This window comes from Trachypithecus francoisi, unplaced genomic scaffold (genome assembly GCF_009764315.1).
Source record: "Trachypithecus francoisi isolate TF-2019V2 unplaced genomic scaffold, Tfra_2.0 Lachesis_group21, whole genome shotgun sequence".
NCBI classification, from domain to species: domain Eukaryota; kingdom Metazoa; phylum Chordata; class Mammalia; order Primates; family Cercopithecidae; genus Trachypithecus; species Trachypithecus francoisi.
In genome coordinates, this window is record NW_022681467.1 from 49,541,666 (window position 1) to 49,565,877 (window position 24,212).

Sequence of the window (24,212 nt, forward strand, 5' to 3'; positions counted from 1 at the left end):
GCCACATTTCTATTTTTAAGAGTCACTAGGAAAAATTGGAATTAATTTTAGGAAATAAAGAAAATACTCTTTGGCCTTTCTTTCATTTTCTTTTCATTTGGGAAGTAAGTGGAGAATGGGGGAAGAGATCTCATGCTTTTGATTCATGTAAAGCCAAGTTCTGGAAATACAGCAAACACAGGAGAACATTTTCTTAAGTGGTAGGAAGAGTCCTAATTCCCACAGTTTAGGTTATCTGGTCTATTTCAAGGTTTTGGTGTGTGAGGTTTGGTGTCAACAGCGTGATATGATCTGTGATATATTGAGGGTTTCCAAATATGAATGTAGAAACATTGAAATAATTTATTTTATTGGATTTGAATTCACTAAATATAGCCCTTGAGTTATGTATAAAATCTCATTGTTCTAATATGAAACTAACGCTGAGTTTATTGTCAAGCCTAATTAACATGTCACGAACATGGGGCACCTGTCTATGATAGAATCTGAGTTAACAACAGCTCTCTGACTGTGTGCACACGCTGTTTGAAGAGCTTCTTCATGCTCAAAGTTCAACGGCATTTAGAGTTTCAACAGTTCGCTGCTTCAATTTTTGTTTACTTTCGTTTCCCCTGGGCAGAACTCTCTAATCTGGGCTTAAGTTTTTATACTATACTTGTGAGAGGTGCTCAAATTACCCTACTCCAATAATAGCATACTCTTCATACGGGAAATTTGAAAAGTGCCTCTGCCCACTCTATACAGAATTTCCTCTGCTGTACATGTATCCTGCTGAGACAGGAAACACAATTATTGTTTGGAATTAAGCTAGACCCTTGAGGAACATGAAGTTCTGCTTATGGTTTCCCCACCCCCCTCCATCAGCAGACATGGGTGTTGTTTTATCAGAATTAAATAAAAATGGATAATCTAGCTACAAATAGCTACAGGGAAGGAAAAATCTATTTGCAAGATTTTTATTACTTGTGCCTAAATAAGATAGTTCTCTGAACATTTGCTGACAGTTTACAAGAGAAAGTAATTATTCCTGGCTTGTAAGCCTGGCAGGCCATCACAGAAGAAGGTACAAACTATTTCCACTTTTTTTACTCCCTCAGTTTCTCTATCATTATTCATTGACTATTTTAGCTGGAGATACAATGAAGAAACAGAATCTAAGCAATTTCTCTAGGAATCAAGATTTATCTGCATCTTTTTTTTTTTTTTGACCCAGAATGGCACGATCTCGGTTCACTGCAACCTCCGCCTCCCAGGTTCAAGCAACTCTCCTGCCTCAGCCTCCCAAGTAGCTGGGATTACAGGCACGTGCCACCAGGCTTGGCTAGTTTTTGTATTTTTAGTAGAGATGGGGTATCGCTATATTGGTCAGGCTGGTCTTGAACTCCTGATCTCAGGTGATCTGCCTACCTTGGCCTTCCAAAGTGCTGGGATTATAGGCGTGAGCCACTGTGCCTGGCCTTGCATCTTTGGATAATCAAATATTACCTCTTCAGAAAAAATTGCCACAGAAGCCCCCTGTGAAGCACTGCCAGAGCCCTCACCTCCCATATAGCTCCATTTTCTTGTCCTATTCACTTTTTTCAAAGCATTCATCACTCTGAAGTATTATATTAATATATGTATTATTTACTAGCTTATACACCTCTAGGACAGTGCTACCCAATAGAAATATAATGCAAGCCACATAGGAATTTAAAATTTTCTGGGAGTCATATTAAGAAGGTAAAAAGAGGCCAGGCATGGTGGCCCACCCCTATCATCCCAGCATTTTGGGAGGCCAAGGCAGGCAGAGAGCTTGAGCTCAGAAGTTCGAGACCAGCCTGGGGAACATGGCAAAACTCCATCTCTACTAAAAATACAAAAATTATACTAGCTGATCATGATGGTACACACCTGTAGTCCCAGCTACTCAGGAGGCTCATGTGGGAGGATCACTTGATCTCAAGGAGGTCAAGGCTGCAGTGAGCTGTGATCACACCACTGCACTCCGGCCTGGATGACAGTGAGACCTCATCTCAAAAAAAAAAAAGAAGGTAAAAAGAAAATGAATACTATTATATTTATTATAATAGTAGGTTTCATTAACGCAGTGTGTCCATAATATTATCATTTTAACATGTAATCAACATAAAATAATTATTGAGATATTTTACATACATTTTTCGAACTAAGTCTTTGAAATCCAGTGTGTGTTTTAGTCTCACAGCACATCTCAGTCCCGACCAGCCCCATTCAAGTGCTCAGTGGCCACTTGAGGCCCGTGGCTACCGCGTCAGCCTGCGTGGCTCATCTATAAACTCCAGGTGGTCAGCAACTTGGTTTTGTTCCCTAGAGCACTGACACACACATACTAAAGACACAGTAGATAGTCAGTGAAGTAGCAAATCATTGTTAAAATTATAAAGACCACAATTAGCCAAAGGTCTGTGTATTTGATGCCTTCCAGCATGTTGCAATGACTCTAGTTTTTCTCTTTTTCCTAATGTTTCCCTCTTGTCCACCACTCTAAGAATATCAAAATGCAAGGAATGTCACTATAATCATTTATTTTGTCATTGAACTAGTTTTTCTGGGAAAAGCCAGATATCATATCCTGTGGTGATTCTCTGCCCACACACCCCTCTGAATGGTTTCATTAAAGTTCCATTCTTGTGCATTTTTTTCCTCTTGGCTCTATGCTCCATCCCTTTAATCAATTCTTGAGCTGCTTAATTAGCAATGGTTCAAAACATTTTTTAAAAGATCACGCATCCCTTGATATTTTGCCAGCACCTCCTTCCTTTCATCAAGTCCAATAAACAAAAATGCATTTGGCACCTTCTTTGTGCCAGATCCCATTGAAGTAGGAACTGCAGATATACATTAGGGTAGCATAGACCCCAGCCCTCTCCCTCAGTCCAGTGGGGAGAAAGTTTGTCATTACGATGAGGATCAGGAGAGGCTGGTGGTACAGACTCTGGTGATGGACTATGGAGGTTCAAATCCTGGTGCTGCCACTTACAGCTATATGGGCTTGAGCCTGTCACAAGATATCTCTAGCCCTTAGTTTTTCCATCTGTAAAATGGGGATAATAATAGTATGTACATGTGTTAGTCCATTTTTATACTGCTATGATGAAATAACAGACTAGGTAATGTATAAAGAAAAAGAGGTTGAATGGATTCACAATCATGGTGGAAGGCAAAGGAAGAGAAAGGCACATCTTACATGGTGGCAGACAAGAGAGTGTGTGCAGGGGAACTACCCTTTATAAAACCATCAGATCGGCCGGGCGCGGTGGCTCAAGCCTGTAATCCCAGCACTTTGGGAGGCCGAGACGGGCGGATCACGAGGTCAGGAGATCGAGACCATCCTGGCTAATACGCTGAAACCCCGTCTCTACTAAAAATACAAAAACTAGCCGGGCGAGGTGGCTGGCGCCTGTAGTCCCAGCTACTCGGGAGGCTGAGGCAGGAGAATGGCGTAAACCCAGGAGGCAGAGCTTGCAGTGAGCTGAGATCTGGCCACTGCACTCCAGTCCGGGCGACAGAGCGAGACTCCGTCTCAAAAAAAAAAAAATAAAAAAAAAAAAAAAAAAAAAAAATAAAACCATCAGATCTTGTAAGACTTATTCACTATCATGACAGCAGCATGGGATAAACCCGCCCCCATGATTTGATTTAATTATCTCCCACCAGGTCCCTCCCATGACACATGGGGATTATGGGAGCTACAATGCAAGATGAGATTTGGGTGGGGACACAGCCAAACCATATCAGGTACCTCATAGTGTTATTGTGAGGATTACATTTTACATGTGTTCTGTGGTGAGCAGGTCTATGCAGACCTACCCCCAAAATCCTAAGAAGCTAAAAGGCCAAAGAAAGTGGCTGACACAACGATTTTCTTGGAAAGAAACATCTCATAGGGACTTACAAGCAGAAAACATGTCTGTGTCTTGGGTGGTGGTGAGACAAGAGGGTGGATCCTTGTGTCATTATCCCCCAGATCCAGAACTTCTTTGCCACAGGGAAAGGTGACTCCAAAGAGATGTTTAGGACAACTGAAGTGCAATAACATCTAGATTGTTTGACCTCAGAGAAGAATTTACAGTAACTACCTGCTTTTACACAAGAACAATGGATAAACTGGAAATCTTAGAGGCCTTCTGGGGAACTAGGGTTAATCAGAAGCAAACATGGTGGATTAGCTTCCAAGATGGCTTCCACAATACCTGTCTTTGTTACTCATTGTCTTTATTACACATCATAAACCCTGTTAAGGGGTGGCCTTGGCTCACTGCTAACAGTGGTTAAGAGACATACATATCTAATACATAAAAGTAATGGCAAAAACCACAATTACTTTTGCACCAACCTAATATTAATATTAAAACATGGCCCTTTAGAGAAATTCACAAGGCACACCAGCCCCGACACTGACGGGTCAGGTGACATTTCTTAGGGAAAGCACCGTCTCAACTGAAAGTGAGTGGCGAGTCCGAGTTGGCTGGATAAAATGTTTAAGCGGGAGCGAAGAGCATGTGCAAAGACCCGGGATGAGGAACTATTCTGGCAGTTTGAGGAACTGGGATAAGTCAAGCCTGGCTGAGACACAAGCCCCAAAGCCTCTGGGGACTAGGTAGAATATACTAGGGTGAATCATACAGTATTCAACCATTTTCAGACTGTAACAACAGCGATTACCTATGGTTTAGCCTAAGAGTATGGCTAAAGTGTGCCGTGTGTTAAAAACAAAAATATAAACCAGAACAACAGCAAGTTCCTTGATAAATTGTGGGGCAAGAAACACTGGGTCTCACTGAGCAGCTGTGGCCACTTGGGCAGGCAGAACACGTGGAGTAGAGCACCTGTGCAAAGGGTGGCCCCAGTGCATTGCCACCATAGGCGCCCTGTGTGACTACGTACTCGGCTATGTGCATTTTTAAAGAGAAATCCAAAAAGTATGCTTTATAGGTTGTCTTTTGATTTGAAAATGTTAGCGCTCTCTGTCTCTCTCTCTCTTTCTCTTTTGGCTAGGGGGAGCAGAGTAGGGATTAGAGTATTTGCAGGCTGAATGTGGCCCCTAAACTACTCAAAGCCAATCTTTGGCCCAGAGTTTAGACTAAGGTGGGCAGGAATGAGGCACCTTCTTTTTTTTTTTTTTTTTTTTTGAGACGGAGTCTGGCTCTGTCGCCCAGGCTGGAGTGCGGTGGCCCGATCTCAGCTCACTGCAAGCTCCGCGTCCCAGGTTCACGCCATTCTCCTGCCTCCGCCTCCCAAGTAGCTGGGACTACAGGAGCCCGCCTCGTCGCCCGGCTAGTTTTTTGTATTCTTTAGTAGAGACGGGGTTTCACCGTATTAGCCAGGATGGTCTCGATCTCCTGACCTTGTGATCCGCCCGTCTCGGCCTCCCAAAGTGCTGGGATTACAGGCTTGAGCCACCGTGCCCGGCCGCACCTTCTTATTTTTCTTGCTCTGCTTGAAATCTTTTCCTTTTATTTGTTGAGACAGAGTCTTGCTTTGTCACCCAGGCTGGAGTGCAGTAGTATGATCTCTGTTCACTACAACCTCCACTTCCTAGGTTCAAGCAATTCTTCTGCCTCAGCCTCCGAAGAGTTGGGATTACAGACATGCATCACTATGCCTGGCAAGGTTTTTTTTTTTCCTTTCATATTTTTAGTAAGAGACGGGGTTTCGCCATGTTGGCCAGGCTGGTCTCAAACTCTTGACCTCAGGTGATACACCTGCCTTGGCCTCCCAAAGTGCTGGGATTACAGGTGTGAGCCACTGCACCTGGCCAGAAAATCTTTTCCTTCTAAAGCCCTCCAGTGGCTACCACGGCACTTAGAATCAAGTTCAAATTCTTTGCCACGGTTTATAAGACTCTCTCCCGCCCTGACCTGTTGTGCCCTGTAGTCTCTCAACTGTTGAGGGGAACCTCTTCTACGACGTTCCTCCCTAACAGTGCTCCCTAACAGTGCTCCAACTGCACTTAACTTTAAAACAATTTTTTTTTTTTTTTTTTTTTTTTGAGACCGAGTCTTGCTCTGTCACCAGGCTGGAGTGCACTGGTGCGATCTCAGCTCACTGCCGCCTCTGCCTCCTGGGTTCAAGCGATTCTCCTGCCTCAGCCTCCTGAGTAGCTGGGACTACAGGCACATGCACTACCATGCCCAGCTAGTGTTTGTACTTTTAGTAGATACGGGGTTTCACCATGTTGACCAGGATAGTCTCGATCTCTTGACCTCGTGATCCGCCTGCCTCGGCCTCCCAAAGTGCTGGGATTATAGGTGTGAGCCACCGTGCCTGGCCCAAAACAATTTTTAAAACTCACCAAGCTCATATTTTGCCCCAGGACCTTTGCACAGGCTGTTCTGTCTGATATGTGTCTCTCTTAGATGATCACAAGGCTGGCACCTCCTCATTCAGAGCTCCGGTCCAATGTTATCTCCTGGGGGAGGCTGTGTCAAGGATCACCAAGGTTACTCCCAGACTTGAGGACTTGCCAGGAGAACTCACAGGACCCAGCATCCAGTAGTGCACATGACTCAGATGTACTGCAGTAAAAGGACGCCAAGCCAAATCAGCGAAGGGAAAAGGCACTTGGGGTGATGTCTAGGGGAGACCAGGTGCAAGCTTCCAAGAACCCTCTTGCAGAGGAGACACACGGGACGTGCGTACTTCCCCAGCAACAGTGGTGGCAACAGGTGTGACATGTTATCTACCAAGGAAGCTTGTTAGAGACCCAGTGCCCAGGGTTTTACTAGGGGCTGGTGAAATGCGTACCCAAATCTGGATTCCCAGAAGGAAAGCAGATATTCTGCACAGACTGTGTCATCTATACAGTTTAGGCACAGTGAGCCATTCTTCCTTTTTCCGTTGGTTTGTATCTTTTTATTTCATAAATTGTTTTTACAACTTTCTTTTTTTTTTTTTTCTTTTTTGAGGCGGATTCTCGCTCTGTCACCCAGACTGGAGTGCAGTGGCCAGATCTCAGCTCACTGCAAGCTCCGCCTCCTGGGTTTATGCCATTCTCCTGCCTCAGCCTCCCGAGTAGCTGGGACTACAGGCGCCCGCCACCTCGCCCCGCTAGTTTTTTTTGTATTTTTAGTAGAGACGGGGTTTCACCGTGTTCGCCAGGATGGTCTCGATCTCCTGACCTCGTGATCCACCCGTCTCGGCCTCCCAAAGTGCTGGGATTACAGGCTTGAGCCACCGCGCCCGGCCTGTTTTTACAACTTTCTGTGGTTATGACTACCTAATGCCAAAGTAAAAATTTTGAATTGCCAGATTTTTATGAACTGGCAGAACAGTATATAAAACTATAAAATAAAAAAAATTAAAAATATTTTAGGCCGGGCGCGGTGGCTCAAGCCTGTAATCCCAGCACTTTGGGAGGCCGAGACGGGCGGATCACGAGGTCAGGAGATCGAGACCATCCTGGCTAACACTGTGAAACCCCGTCTCTACTGAAAAATACAAAAAACTAGCCGGGCGAGGTGGCGGGCGCCTGTAGTCCCAGCTACTTGGGAGGCTGAGGCAGGAGAATGGCGTGAACCCGGGAGGCGGAGCTTGCAGTGAGCTGAGATCCGGCCACTGCACTCCAGCCCCCCCGGCGACAGAGTGAGACTCCGTCTCAAAAAAAAAAAAAAAAAAAAAATATTTTAAAAATTAAAAATAACTATACGAGGTTGTGGGGCACCAGAATAGATACAAATAAAAAGGGAAGCATATTGTTTTTTCTTTTTTCTTTTTTTTTTTTTTTTTGAGATGGAGTCTGTTCTGTAGCCCAGGCTGGAGTGCAGTGGCGCCATCTCCGCTCACTGCAAGCTCCGCCTCCCGGGTTCACGCCATTCTCCTGCCTTAGCCTCCCGAGTAGCTGGGACTACAGGCACCCGCCACCTCGCCCGGCTAATTTTTTGTGTGTTTTTAGTAGCGACGGGGTTTCACCGTGTTCGCCAGGATGGTCTCGATCTCCTGACCTCGTGATCCGCCCTCCTTGGCCTCCCAAGGTGCTGGGATTACAGGCGTGAGCCACCGCACCCGGCCGCATATTGTCGTTTATTTAATATAATCATAAAAGTTCTGTAACACTGTCATTCAGGTAGAATTTGTGTCATTAGAACAGCCGCGGTGGCTCACGCCTGTAATCCCAGCACCTTGGAAGGCCGAGGAGGGCAGATTACAAGGTCAGGAGATCGAGACCATCCTGGCTAACACAGTGAAACCCAGTCTCTACTAAAAATACAAAAGAAATTAGCCGGGCGTGGTGGCGGGCACCTGTAGTCCCAGCTGCATGGCGCAGGAGGCTGAGACAGGAGAATAGATTGAACCCGTGAGGTTGCAGTGAGCCGAGATCGCGCCATTGCACTATAGCCTGGGCAACAGAGCAAAACTCTGCCTCAAAAAGAAAAAAGAAATTATTTTATGTTTTGTCAAGTCACTCTTACAGTTAATGGTGGGTGGGAATTCTCCTGAGATCCAAACTTTCAGACAGTGGTCAAGGGCCCATAGCAAGCAGGCCTTTCTGAGGGCAGTCTCAGACTGCTATTTAAACTCTTTTCTACACGGAGGGCTTCCCTGAGCACATCCGCAAAGTTACTCTCCACTCAGTCAGTTTCTGATCTATAATCTGATTTTCTTTTCTTCTTGGTCCTTACTGCAGTCTGACATGATCTCATTTATTTCTTTGATTACTGGTGGGCTGCCTGTCATGTAAAGATGTGAACTTCTTGTGAGAGGAAACCACGCCTGACGATTTGCTGTTTGAACTCTAGTGTCTATAACATTGCCTGGCTCAGGTAATCGGCGAATATTTATTAAAGGAATTAACGAATGATTCACCTGTCCATTGCTCAGGGATAATGCTTGCTCCCTGATGGGACAAGAATGACTTCCTTTTACTTGTCCTAAGTGCTCCTCTTTCATGGTTTGCACTTTGGCCTGTGGGTGCCCTGCTCAAGGTGTTGGCTGACTTGCTCAGCTGAAAGGTAGCTCCCCTGGGTGGGAACAGTCTAGTTTATCCTTTCCCTGGCCAAGCAGACTGACTCCCTTCCCTCCCCTCCCCTCCCCTCCCCTCCCCTCCCCTCCCCTCCCCTTCCCTTCTACCTTCCTGCTTGCTTGGTTGCTTTCTCCTTTCCTTCCTTCCTTCCTTCCTTCCTTCCTTCCTCCTTCCTTCCTTCCTTCCTTCCTTCCTTCCTTCCTTCCTTCCTTCCTTCCTTCCTTTTCTTTTCTTTCTTTATCTTTCTTTTCTCTCCTTCTTTTTCTCTCTCTCTCTCTCTTCCTTCCTTTCTTCCTTCTTTTTCCTTTCTTCTTTCTTGGTTTTCTTTCTCTGTCTTTCTTGGTTTTTCTTTCTTTCTGGGTTTTCTTTCTTTTCTTTAATTTTTAATTTTTATACATTTAGGCAGTACAAGTGCAGTTTTGGTCCATGGTTATATTGTGTCATGGCTGAGTCCGGGCTTTTAGTGCAGCCATCATGCAAATAATGTGTGTTGTACCCACAGACATCATCTTTCCAGACTGAAATGTTTTCAGTTTGTTTCTTTTTTTTTCTTTTGAGACGGAGTCTCGCTCTGTCGCCAGGCTGGAGTGCAGTGGCACCATCTGGGCTCACTGCAACCTCTGACTCCCTAGTTCAAGCAATTCACCTGCCTCAGCCTCTCGAGTAGCTGGGATTACAGGCACCCGCCACCACACCCGGCTAATTTTTGTATTTTTAGTAGAGACAGGGTTTCACCATGTTGGCCAGGATGGTCTCAATCTTCTGACCTTGTGATCCGCCCACCTAGGCTTCCCAAAGTGCTGGGATTACAGGCATGAGCCACTGCACCCGGCCCAATTTGTTTCTTTTTAAATTTAATTTTAAATTTAAATTGTATTTATTTATTTGTTTTTGAGACAGAGTCTCTCTCTGTCACCCAGGCTGGAGTGCAGTGGCGCGATCTCGGCTCTCTGCAGCCACCTCCTCCCAGGTTCAAGTGATTCTCCTGTTATTCCCATTTTATGGATGAGGAAACAGGTTTCTGGAAGGAATTTGCTTTGGGTTAGAACATAAAGCCAGCGAGTAGGGGAACTGGGATTCGAATTGAAGTCCGTTTGACTTAAGAGGCTCCACCTTTGACAATTAACATGCTGCCTACACAACACACACACACACACACACACACACACGCACACGCACACATTTTATAAGCGCTGAGGTTGTAAAAGGGTAACCTTTGATCCTTACGCTACCTTATACTTCACAGCAAACTTTTCCAGAGAGTTTCATCTCAACTTCTAAGAAACTCTTTTCCCAGCATTTTGGGAGGCTGAGGCCGGTGGATCACCTGAGATCAGGAGTTCGAGACCAGCCTGGCCAACATGGTGAAACTCTACTAAAAAAAAAAAATTACAAAAATTAGCCAGGCATGGTGGTGGGCACCTGTAATCCCAGCTACTCGGGGGGCCGAGGCAGGAGAATCACTTGAACCCGGGAGGCAAAAGTTGCAGTGAGCTGAGATTGCACCACTGCATTCCAGTCTGGGCGACAGATGGAGACTGCGTCTTAAAAAAGAAAAATAAAAAGGGGCCGGGTGCAGTGGCTCACGCCTGTAATTCCAGCACTTTGGGAGGCTGAGGCGGGAGGATCACCTGAGGTTGGGAGTTCGAGACCAGCCTGACCGAAATGGAGAAACTCCGTCTCTACTAAAAATACAAAAATTAGCCGGGAGTGGTGGCGCATGACTGTAATCCCAGCCACTCGGGAGGCTGGGGCAGGAGAATCCCTTGAACCCGGGAGGCAGAGGTTGCAGTGAGCCGAGATCGTGTCATTGCATTCCAGCTTGGGCAAAAACAGCAAAACTCCGTCTTAAAAATAAATAAATACATAAATAAAAAGGAAACTTCCTTTTTTTCTTTTTTCGCTTTTTCTTTCCTTCACGCTTTCCTTCTCTTTCATCCTTCATTCACTTTCCCTTCATCTTTCATGAAACACAGCCAGGCACTGTGCTGGTCACCAGGGAGACAGGTGCGACCAAGACACACACCTGTAGTTTACTTCTTTACAATCTGGCTTTAAGGTGCTGCAGGCATCAAAGCCACCAGGTTTGTAAATGGCAAGCCACAGAATTTTGCAAAAGGTCCCAGAAAGTGAGGAAGCCACTGAGGTCATGACTGTAGGTCACTCCCACTGTGTGACCAAAAAGTGAGGCCACAGCTGCAAGGTGCCACCACAGGAGGAAGCAAAAATATCATCTCCTTCCTGCCAAGAGGCCGGAGAGGACGCAGCTGCCTGCAGCTCAGCATGTCCAGCCTGCATCCTGCTCCTTCTCACCCTGGCTAGGATGGTGCCTCCCCAGCTATGCAGTCAGTGGGCTGTGTGGGAGCCATTGTTCCCACGTCCACCTCCCAGAAATCCCAGGACTGGCCCTGCCTTTCACCCAGGTGTGGCTACCAACTACTTGACCTTTAGACACAAACTTTTTTCTTTTAACTTTTGGTGGCTGCTTCACAAACATTTTCTTTTGATCTCCCTCTTCTTCTTTGCTCCCTCTTCTCAAAAGGGGCAGCTCTGGAAAACAAAAGAGAAAACCAGAAAGAGGGAGATTTAAGGACTGTTGAAACCTCCCCTTGTGCTAAATGTTTAGGTTTTCATAGTCCTTATTAACCCTATCCATGGTTCCATGAATGAAATATCCCTCAATTCCCAATAATGATAGCTAACTTTAGGCCAGGTGCTGTGGCTCACGCCTGTAATCCCAGAACTTTGGGAGGCCAAGGCGGGTGGATCACCTAAAGTCAGGAGTTCGAGACCAGCCTAGCCAACATAGTGAAACCCTGTCTCTACTGAAAATACAAAAAATGAGCTGGGCATGGTGTTGCACACCTGTAATTCCAGCTACTTGGGAGGCTGAGGCGGGAGAATCACTTGAACCTGGGAGGTAGAGGTTACAGTGAGCCAAGATGGTGCCACTGCATTCCAGCCTGGGTGACACAGTGAGACTCCACCTAAAAAATACAACAACAACAACAACAACAACAACTACTACTACTACTACTAGTAATAGCTAACTTTAACCTAAGACCTTTTGTGAGCCTGCACTAGCTCACAGAATCCTTCCAATAACTATGCAACATAGGGATCCTGATTATCTCCAATTACTGATGAGAAGCTGAGCCTTGGAGGGAGGACTGCCATCTGTCTAGCATTAATGGTTAAATAGCTAGAAAATCGTGAAGTCAGGCAGGTCAGACTCAAAATATATATGTGCAAACTCAACAAATATATTTGTTGCAAACTCAACTTTCATTTTCCTTCACCCGTGTATAGATGAGTCACATGCATATTTTTTCTATAACGTTTTGGAATACTTAAGCACCATCAATTAAAAAGTCATATATCTCTCTGGGTTCTTTGGTGATACTGAGTGGAAGTAGACATCTATGTTCTCTGTCCATAACAGATCAGCTCAAAATCTTTGTTAATTATTGTACTCTGAGTTAACTCACTCATTATTTCTTTTTGAAAGAAAGGCTTCAAAATATGTCTAAGGAAAAATCATATGTGTGTGGATATTTTTTTACCCTTCTGTGTAGATTCTTACTGCACCAGGGCATAGTCTCACAGGGTTAAATTATTCAACCTGCAAACAAAAACTTGTACCCAAATATTTAGAGCAACATTGTTCATAATAGTTAAAAGATGGAAACAATAAAAATGTCCATCAGTTGATTAATGGAGAAACAAAATGTGATCTATTCACACAATGGAATATATTCAGTCATAAAAAGAAATGTATTAATGCATGCTACAACATTAATTAACCTTGAAAAAATGTTAAGTGAAAGAAACCAATCACAAAACACCATACACTATATAATTCCATTCATATGAAAGTCCAGAATCACCTGCAGGCTGAGGTGGTTCATGCCTGTAATCCCAGCACTTTGGGAGGCCAAGGCAGGAGGATTGCTTGAGGCCAGGAGTTTGAGACCAGCCTGAGCACAATAGCAAGACTCTGTGTCTCCACCAAAAAATTAAAAAAAATAAAAACATAATATAAATAGATAAAAATTTTAAAAAGCTGGGTGTGGTGGCTTATGCCTATAATCCCAGCACTTTGGGAGGCCAAGGTGGGAGGATCTCTTGAGGCAAGGAGTTCGAGACCAGCCTGGCCAACATAGTGAGACTCTGCCTCTACTAAAAATAAGAATAAAATTACCTGGGCATCTGGGTGCACACTATAGTCCTAACTACTTGGAAGGCTGAGGTAGGAGGATTGCTTGGGCCCTGGAATTCAAGGCTGCAGTAAGTTATGGTCATGCTACTGCACTCCAGGCTGGGTGACAGAGAGAACCCCTATCTCAAAAATAAAGAAAATAAAATAAAATGAGTCCAGAATAGGGCAATCTGTAGGACAGAAAGTAGGTGGCTTAGGGCTGGCAGAGCAGGAGGAATGGGTACTGGGCGATAGTACGTAAAGGTTATAGGGATTTGTGTGAGGTGATAACAATGTTCTAAAAGTGACTGTGGTCGTGGTTGCACGTATCTGTGAATACACCAAACACAATTGAATTATGCACTTTAAAAGGGTGACGTTCACAATATGTGAATATATTCCAATGAAACTGTTTAAAAAGTCATTAAGCTGGCCATGGGTAGAGCTTGTAATTCAAGCTTTATGTACAGGCATCCCTTATTTTTAACTATGCTTCACTTTATTGCCCTTCTCGGGTACTGTGTTTGTTACAGATTGAAGGTTTGTGGCAACCATGTGACCAGCAAGTCTATCAGCACCATTTTCCCAACAGCACGTGCTCACTTTGTGTCTTTGTGTCACATTTTGGTAATGCTCACAATACTCAGACTTTGCCATTGTTATTCTATCTACTATGACGATCTCTGATCAGTGATCTTTGAGTTACCCTTGTACTTATTTTGAGGTACCATGAACCATACCCATATAAGATGGCAAACTAAATTGATAAATATTGTGGGTGTTCTGAGTGCTCCACTGACTGACTCATCTCTCTCTTTCTTTCTTTCCTCATCTCTCTCTTTCTGTCTAGGCTTCCCTAGACACTGAGACACAACAATATTGAAATTAGGCCAGTTACTAACCCTACGATGGCCTCTAAGTGTTCAAATGAAAGGAAAAGTTGCGAGTCTCTCACTCTAAATCAAAAGTTAGAAATGATTAAGGCATGTCAAAAGCCAAGATAAGACAAAAACTAGGCCTCTTGTGCTGATTAACCAGCCTGTGAATGCACAGGAAAAGTTCTCGAAGGAAATTAAAAGTACCACTCCTGTGAACACATAAGTGATAGGAAAGTGAAACAACTTTATTACTGAGATGGAGAAAATTTTAGTCTGGAGAGAAAATCAAATCAGCTGTAATATTTCCTAAAGCCAAAACCTAATTCAAAGCAAGGCTCTACCTCTCTTCAATTCTGTGGAAGGTAGAGAGGTGAAGAAGTTGCAGAAGAAACATTGGAAGCCAGCAGAGGTTGGCTCATGAAGTTTAAGGAAATAAGCCATCTGCATAAGATAGAAGTGCAAGGCTGGGCGCAGTGGCTCATGCTTGTAATCCCAGCATTTTGGGAGGCTGAGGTGGGTGGATCACGAGGTCACGAGTTCCAGACCAGCCTTGCCAACACAGTGAAACCCTGTCACTACTAAAAATACAAAAATTAGCTGGGCATGGTGGCAGACGCCTGTAATCCCAGCTACTCAGGAGGCTGAGGCAGGAGAATCGCTTGAACCTGTGAGGCGGAGGTTGCAGTGAGCCAAGATTGTACCACTGCACTCCAGCCTGGGTGACAGAGCTAGATTCCATCTCAAAAAAAAAAAAAAGATAAAAGTGCAAGGTGAAGCAGCAGCTGCTGATGGAGAAGCTGCAGCAAGTTCTCCAGAAGCTCTAGCTAAGATCACTGATGGAGGTGACCACACTAAGCAATAGATTTTCAGTGTAGATGAAACAAACTTCAATTGGAAGAGGATAGCATGTAGGACTTTCACTACTAGAGAGAAGTCAATGCCTGGCTTCAAAGTTTCAAAGGCTGACTCTTTTGTTAAGGGCTAATGTAGCTGGTAACTATAAGTTGAAGCCAATGCTCATTTACCATTCTGAAAATCCTATGGCTCCTAAAAAATGGTGCTAAATCTACTCTGCCCATGCTCCATAGGTGGAATGACAAAGTCTGGTTGACAGCACATCTGTTTACAACTTGATTTACGGAAAATTTTAAGTCCACTGTTGAAACCTACACCTCAGGGGAAAAAAAAATTCAAAATATTACTGCCCATTGACAACGTACCAGATCACTCCAGAGCTCTGATGGAGATGTTCAAAGAGGTGAATATTGCTTTCATGCCTGCTGACACGACGTCCATTCTGCAGCTCTTAGATCAAGGAGGAATTTTGACTTTCAAGTGTTATTATTTAAGAAATACATTTCTAAGGCTGTAGCTGCTATAGATCGTGATTCCTCTGATAGATCTGGGCAAAGTAAATTGAAAACCTTCTGGAAAGAATTCATGATTTTAGATGCCATTACAAACATTCTTGCTTCATGGGAGGAGGTTAAAATATCAACATTAACGGGTTTGGAAGAAGTTGATTTCAGCCTTTATAGGTGACTTTGAGGGGTTTAAAGACTTCAGTGAAGGAAGTAACTGCAGATGTGATGGAAATGGCAAGAAGTGGAGCCTGAAGATCTGACTGAATTGCTGCAATCTCATGGTAAAACTTGACCACATGAGGACTTGCTCCTTATGGATGAGCACAGAAAGTGGTTTCTTAAGGCCAGATGTGGTGGCTCACGCCTGTAATCCCAGCACTTTGAGAGGCTGAGGTGGGTGGATCACTGGAGGCCAGGAGTTCAAGACCAGCCTGGCCAACATGGCAAAACCCCATCTCTACTAAAAATACAAAAATGGTTGGGCATAGTGGTGCACAACTGTAATCCCAGCTACTCAGGTGGCTGAGGCAGGAGAGTCACTTGAACCCGGGGTAGGCAGTAGCAGTGAGCTGAGATGGCACCATTGCATTCCAGCCTGGGCGACAGAGTAAGACTCTGCCTCAAAAAGAAAAAAAATAGGCCAGACGTGATGGCTCACGCCTGTAATCCCAGCACTTTGGGAGGCTGAGGCGGGCGGATCACAAGGTCAGGAGATAAGAGACCATGGTGAAACCCCATCTCTACTAAAAATACAAAAAATTAGCCAGGGGTGGTGGCAGGCGCCTGTAGTCCCAGCTACTCGGGAGGCTGAAGCAGGAGAATGGCCTGAACCCAGGAGGCGGAGCTTGCAGTGAGCCGAGATCGTGCCACTGCACTCCAGCCTTGGGGACAGAGCGAGACTCCGTCTCGGAAAGCAAAAAAAAAAAAAAAAGAAAAAAAGAAAAAATATAAAGAGGTTTATTGAGATGGAATCTACTCCTGGTGAAGATGTGAACATTGTTGAAAGGACAACAAAGGGCTCAGAATGTGACATAAACTTTGTTGACAAAGCAATGGCAGGGTTTGAAAGGATTGACTCTAATTTTTTAAAAAGTTCAATTGTGGGTAAAATGCTATCAAACAGCATCTCATGCTACAGATAAATCTTTTGTGAAAGGAGTCAACTGAAGCAGCAAGCTGCATAGCCTTATTTTAAGAAATTGGCACAGTCACCTCAACCTTCAGCAGCCACCACCCCGATCAGTCAGCAGCCACTGAGGCAAGACCCTCTGGCAGCAAGAAGATTACCACTCTCTGAAGTCTCAGATGATCATTAGCATTTTTTGCCAATAAAATATTTTTACATTAAGGTCTATAAATATTTTTAGACATAATGCTATTGCACACTTAATAGACTACAGTATAGTGCAAATATAAATTTTACATGCACTGGGAAACAAAAAAAGTGTGACTCACTTTGTTGGGATGTTTGCTTTATTATGGGGGTCTGGAACAGAATCTGCAATATGTCTGAGATATGTCTGTGTTTTTTTTTTTTTTTTTTTGAGATGGAGTTTTGCTCTGTCACTGAGGCTGGAGTACAGTGGCATGAACTTGGCTCACTGCAACTTCTGCCTCCCGGGTTCAAGCAATTCTTCTGCCTCAGCCTCCCAAGTAACAGGGAATACAGGTGAGCGCCATCCCGTTCAGCTAATTTTAATATTTTTAGTAGAGGTGTGGTTTTGTTATGTTGGCCAAGCTGGTCTTGAACTCCTGGCCTCAAGTGATCTTCCCGCCTCGGCCTCCCAAAGTGCTGGGGATGGGATACGGGCAGTATGTAGCCTTTTCAGATTGGCTACTTGTACTCAGTCATGTGCACTTACCTTTCCTCCATGTCTTTTCATGGCTTGATAGCAATTTTTTTTAAAGTGCTGAATAATATTCTATTGTCTGGATCTATTACAGTTTGTTTATCCATTCACCTACCCAAGGATATCTTGGTTACTTCCATGTTTTGGTAATTATAAATAAAGCTGCAATAAACATTCATGTGCAGATTTTTGTATAGACATACGTTTTCAACTCTTTGGGTAAATACCAAGGAGTACAATTGCTGGATCATATGGTAAGATTATGCTTAGTTTTGTAAGAAGCTGCCAAACTGCCTTCCAAAGTGCCTGGACCATTTTGCATTTCCACCAACCATGAATGACAGTTCTTATTGCTGTACATCCTCACTGGCATTTGGTAGCGTTGTTGTTGTGAGTCTTGGCCATTCTAATAAGTGTGTCATGGTATTTCATTGTTGTATACTTGGCATTGCCCAGATGACATAAGATATGGAACATCTTTTCATTGTTTATCTGTGATCTATGTGTCTTCTTTGGCGAAATGTCTGTTAAGGTCTTTGGCCCACTTTAAAATTTCATTGTTTGTCTTCTTATTGAGTTTTAGGAGTTCTTTGTACATTTTAGATAATAGTTCTTTATCAGTTGTGTCTTTTGCAAATATTTTCTCTCACTCTGTGGCTTATCTTCTCATTCTCTTGTTGTCTTTCACGGAGCCCCTGGAGTTTTTAACTTTCTGACTTCTCCACACTGAGCTTCCAGCCATGAATCAATTACACTTCAGGTGTGCTTACCCCGGCACCGGTTTCCACGGAGCTTTCTGCCCTGGTAAACTGTGATTCCAGATATTCGTCTGCTGGTCTCTCCAGTTTGGGGAGTAATGGTTTGCCCCATGACCTCTATTCTTATAAGAATCTAAAAGAACTGTTTGGTTTTTACTTTGTTTAGCCTTTTCCCTGTTGCTAGGATGAAGTGGTGACTCCCAAGCTTCCTGATTGCTGGAAATTGGAAGTCTGCCTGCAGTTTTAAGAACCTAAAAAGTGAGGAACTGAAAATGTCAGGTAACGGGATTTCTTTTCTTTTTTGCCATTTGGTTGGATTCTAAATATAAAATTTAGGCTTCCGGTAGAAGTTCTAAAGGTGCCTGAAAGAGGATAGTTTTGACTGATATATTTGTTGGCCACGCGTGGGAAAATGGTGTTAGTGAAAAGCACATGAATCCTGGTGCCAGCAGAAAGTGGGCATGAATTCTTCTTCCGTCAATACCCAGCTTTGTGCCCCCAGGCAAGTCACGTCACTTCTCTGAGCTTCCTTTTTTAATCTTGGAACTAGGTATTGAGCCAGTTACCGGAAGTTGTGGTGAGGATTAGAGGAAATTTGTAGATAGAGCATTACAGAAGGCGTATTCCCCGTGACTGCACACATGATAAAAAAAACACATCACAGAACATTATAGAAGGAAAATATTTTCTTTCCTTAAGTATGGAAAGAAACTGATGGAGTGTTTACTTAATTCTACAAGGATAAAAGAAATTATTCAAGGTTAACACAATGCAGACCAAACTGAAGAGTGTTATGTAGAAAGCCAATTTGAATAACGCAGAAAACACAACTCATTCTCAAAGCTGTCGGAAGTCTCTGGTCACGTCGGGTAAAGGCTAAGAGGTTGAGCTTTCCCCCTTGGAGCCTTGTGTTCATTGGGAAGATTCTCCTTCGAGGGAATCATTTTATAATGTAGTAATTGAGTAGTAAGAGAGAAATGTCTTGCTGAAAGCAGTCAAGCAAGTGGTCGAGTAGCAAATCTTCATCAGTTATCAGATGAATCTCTTAAAAAGGCCTGTGTGATACTCAGCAACAGGGTCCCGCTATTGTGTTTGGGAGAATAAACTTATTTCAAGCACAAAGATTCCCCCTTCCTCTTTTAAAATCTCTATTTTCCGTGCTCCTCCCCACTTTGAGGGAAGTGATACACTAAAATTAAGTGATGGCTTATTATCGTGGTTAACCAGTCTGTCTTGAATTTGCAGCCTGAGCTGACCAGCGCTTATCCTCATGTGACCTTGGGTGAATTGATGGACATCTCTGAACCTCCATTTTCTCCTGTGTAAATTAGCAGCTGCTGCAGAAATATCAATAATCTCTGAAAAGAGTTTTGCTCAGTGTTTGGTGAAGATTGCCTCTCCTCATGTCTAGAAAAGGGCTGGTTTGGTATCTATTCAAAATCTAAATGTTCTTTTGAAACAGCAACTGAGAAACACTGTATTGAAATTAAAGTGGCAGTTTAGAAGAAGTTTAAAAAGCTGAAAACATACGGATTTTGCGATGATCAGGGGTAATCTTGCCATTTGGAAGAGAAACCAAACATCCTGCTATGTTTTTTGCTTTGCTGTAATCACTTGAACATCTAGCCTGTAAGTGAACAAAGATGGGAAAAGATTAGCCAAGATCAAAATACAATTGGAGAAGAGTTTCAAGAAGAGGCCAATGGAGGGGGGCAGCTTATCAGTTCTGGATAGAACCTGGTCATGAACACAGACAGAGAAGACTGACAGGTGAATGCACGAGCAGCTCTTGCAGTTGTCCAGGCTCACATGAAGCCCTGGGCAACGCTGTGCTGCTGTGGTTGCACCTGCTACCAACCCTGACACCGCATGTTCCCTATAGAAATGATACTGCCCTCGAAGGGGTAAAACTGGTTCTTGGGAAGAGGTGAGAGAATCTCACTTTAAAAAAAATTAATATAGGCCGGGCACAGTGGCTCACGCCTATAATCCCAGCACTTTGGGAGGCCGAGGTGGGCAGATCACTTGAGGTCGGGAGTTCTAGACCAGCCTGGCCCAACATGGTGAAACCCTGTCTCTACCAAAAATATATATAAAAAAATTCACCGGGTATGGTGGTGCATGCCTGTAATCCCAGCTACTCAGGATGCTGAGGCAGGAGAATCACTTGAACTCAGAAAGTGAAAGTTGCAGTGAGCTGAGATCATGCCACTGCACTCCAGCCTGGGTGACAGAACAAGACGCCGTCTCAAAAAAAAAAAAAAACCCTCTCTCTCTCTCTCTATATATATATATATATATAAAATATATATATGCCAGGCATGGTGGCTTATGCCTGTAATCCCAGCACTTTGGGAGGCTGAGGCGGGTGGATCATCTGAGGTCAGCAGTTTGAGACCAGCCTGGCGAACATGGTGAAACCCTGACTCTACTAAAAATACAAAAAAATTAGCCAGGTGTGGTGGTGGGCACCTGTAATCCCAGCTACTCAGGAGGCTGAGGCAGGAGAATTGCTTGAACCCAGGAGGCGGAGGTTGCAGTGAGCTGAGATCATGCCATTGCACTCCAGCCTGGGCGACAAGAGCGAAACTCTGTCTCAAAAAAAAAAAAAAAAAAAAAAAATATATATATATAATACACAATATATGTACCATACATAAACAGATAACACAGTATATATGTGGTATTGAAGTATCATGGGGGACAATTAAAAAAAAAAATCTAAAAGGCTCTCCAGAGGATTACAGGTGAAAACAGTGTTGAGAAGCACTAACTCACACCACTAGAACAGGGCAGACGGAACATGGAAGAAGGGCAGGGGCTGGATACAGGACCTCAAGGAAGAAAGGAACTTGGGAGGACAGGAAAGTGGCAGTGGGCCTTGGGAATGGGGATTTTGCATGTTCGGCAAATGGGAAATTCCCCTTGAGGTAGCAACGCAACCCTCTTAGCTTCTTCCTCCTCCCAGTTTGGAAGGCTGTGCTGCGTGGCAAGAAGAGAATAAACATGTTGGAAACTCTGGCTGTGCTGTGTATTTGCTGTGTGGCCTTGGGCAAGCTACTGACTTCTCTGAATTCAGGATCTACAAACTGAGGGTAAGTAACACGAGAATCTCTGTGAAGTACTTTTAAAACAGGAGATGTTTGGTAAATGTGCAGTCACTTTCATGACTCTTCAAGTTTCTTTTGAAATTTCTGACAATGCCGGGCGCAGTGGCTCATGCCTGTAATCCCAGCACCTTGGGAGGCTGAGGCGGGTGTATCATGAGGTCAGGAGTTCAAGATCAGCATGACCAAGATGGTGAAACCCTGTCTACTAAAAATACAAAAACATTAGCTGGGTGTGGTGGTGTGTGCCTGTGATCCCAGCTACTCAGGAGGCTGGGGCAGAGAATTGCTTGAACCTGAGAGGCGGAGGTTGTAGTGAGCTGAGATTGCACCACTGCACTCCAGCCTGGGTGACAGAGTGAAACCCGTCTCAAAAAAAAAAAATCTGAAAACACGTATATGGGGGATTAATTGCACATGTGGTGTCGTACATCCATTATTCTATTTAATCCTTACACCAGCCCTTTGAAGTGTCTACGATTAGTGTTATTGCCCTTTTACTGATAATAAACTCAAGCTCTGGAGGGTTAAGTGTAAGTGGTTCAAGCTCATACAGTGCCAGAGAGTGGAGATGTAAATTCCCCCACCCCATCAGCAGAGAGTCCTGAGCTCGTTACCACCATATTATTCGTGAACATTTGACATCAGCTGGGACTTTTTGCCCAGGAAATTACACATCTGTGCACAATTTTGCATGCCATTGCAGAAGTCTGAGTCCATCCCAAACTCCTTGTTCTAAAGTAGAAGTTTCAACAAGGGACTGTAGCTTCCTCCTAAAACACAGTTTGGGAATTGATAGAGGTGCTTTTGATGAACACATCAGTGTAGCACTAATATGTACTGGCATACACAGCAGGGATGATGGCTTGGATGTATTTTTTGAAATGTATTTTTAAATTTTCATACAGTAGAATTCACTCTTTTTGGTGTACAACACAGTAAGTTTTGACACAGTATAGTAATTTGTTTGTTTTTTGAGAAACGGAGTCTTGCTCTATCGCCCAGACTGGAGTGTAGGGGCATGATCTCAGTTTACTACGACCTCTGCCTCCTCCCAGTTTGGAAGGCTGTGTTCAAGCGATTCTCATGTCTCAGCCTCCTGAGTAGCTGGGACTACAGGTGCACGCCACCACGTCTGACTAATTTTTGTATTTTTAGTAGAGTCAGGGTTTCACCTTGTTGGCCAGGCTGGTCTCGAACTCCTGGCCTCAAGCAATCCTCTTGCCTTGGCCTCCCAAAGTGCTGGGATTACAGGTGTGAGCCACTGTGCCCAGTGGCTAAATAGCGCCGGCCTAAATCTTTTCCCCATTTTAAAAATGGGTAGTTTCTTTTTCTTTCTTTTTGATATAGAGTTTTGCTCTTGTTGCCCAGGATGGAGTTCTATGGTGTGAGCTTGGCTCACTGCAACTCCACCTCCTGGGTTCAAGCGATTCTCCTGCCTCAGCCTCCCAAGTGCCTGAGATTACAGGCATGCGTCACCACACCTGGCTAATTTTGTATTTTTAGCAGAGATGGGATTTCGCCATGTTGACCAAGCTGGTCTTGAACACCTGACCTCAGGTGATCCGCCTGTCTTGGCTTCCCAAAGTGGTGGGATTACAGGTGTGAGCCACTGTGCCCAGCCGGTTTATTTTCTTATTATTGAATTTTGAGAGTTTAAAAAAACATATTCTCAAAATCTTTTGTCAAATATATGATTTGCAAATATTTTCTTCTAGTCTGTAGCTTGTCTTTTCATTCTCTTAGCAGTGGTTTTCAGAGTGAATTTTGATAAAGTCTAATTTATCAAAACTTTCCTCTATGGATTGTGGTTTTGGTGTTGTAGCTAATGTTTTTAAACACCATATACCTACCAAAATACAACTAGGGGTCATATTTACCCTGTGGGTTCCATATTTAGGTAGGATTTTTAGGCTACAAGGAACTTTAGGAGACATGGAAGACAGAAACATGTACCTCTTGTATTTCCTGCAGCAGGGACTGTAACTGACCGAGGGCCCTGCAATGGTGTGATCTGAAATCTATCATCATGTTTGTGCCAAGGTCACGTTTCCCGTGGACTGCTCCTTGCCCATGACTACGTGCAACAGGGATACTAAGGCAGACTTGTTCCTGGGGGACGTGAGACTCCTCTGATACATAATTTTGGCTTTTTCAAAACTTTCTCAGAACTGCACCACCCTCTCAGACTTTCCCTACCAACCCGTCCTTTGTCCTTTCTTCCCTTCCTCCTCTGTGGGAGTTAGGCCAGCATTGTGGGAAAACTCCTTTCCCTTCTCCCTCCAGCTGTTTCTCCCAGGAAATGTCAGGCATGCTTTTTCCACTTTGCAGTCTGATAGTCTGCACCTCAAAGGAACCAAATGAATGCAGAGGATCCCCTGCCACAGGAATCACTGTCTCAAATGCCATGTCTAGCGGGTAATGTACATGAGTAAACAGGGTCAGGTGAGGACTGAGGTGAACTGAAAATTCCATGCCCTGTTTTATGAGGACAGCTTCTACCTAGTTCTAACAGGCTGTTAATCAAGATGAAATGTGAGCCCACGGTTGAAAGTCACTAGATTTTTAAAGAGAAAAGCTACAAAATATTTACAACTTATAATTCAACTCTGTCATTTGTCAGAAGAAGATAGCAAGACAGAGAAAGGAAATGCTTTTCCTAAGATGATCTGAATAGAAGGTGCAAAGTGTGGCTGGAATCCAGAGGTGCCACCTCCTGATCCAGCTCTTCCCTTTCTTCCTCTCTATTCATTATTGATTGACTATCTGGGTTTCTATTTGCTGTGTCACAAGTTATCTAAACATTTAGCATCTTATAACAAGACATATTTATTGTTTCATAGTTTCTGTGGGTCAGACTCTGAGCCCTTGCTTCAGGGTCTCATACAAACCGACATTCAAGATGTCAGCCTATGCTGGGATTTCATGTAAAAACTCTACATGGGGAGAAGCTATGTCCAGGTTCATGCGGTTATTGGTAGGATTCAGTTCCCTGAGGCCTGTTAGATTGAGGGCCTCAGATCGGTTCCAACTGTTGGTCAGAGGCTACCCCCCATTCCTTGCCACCTGGGGCA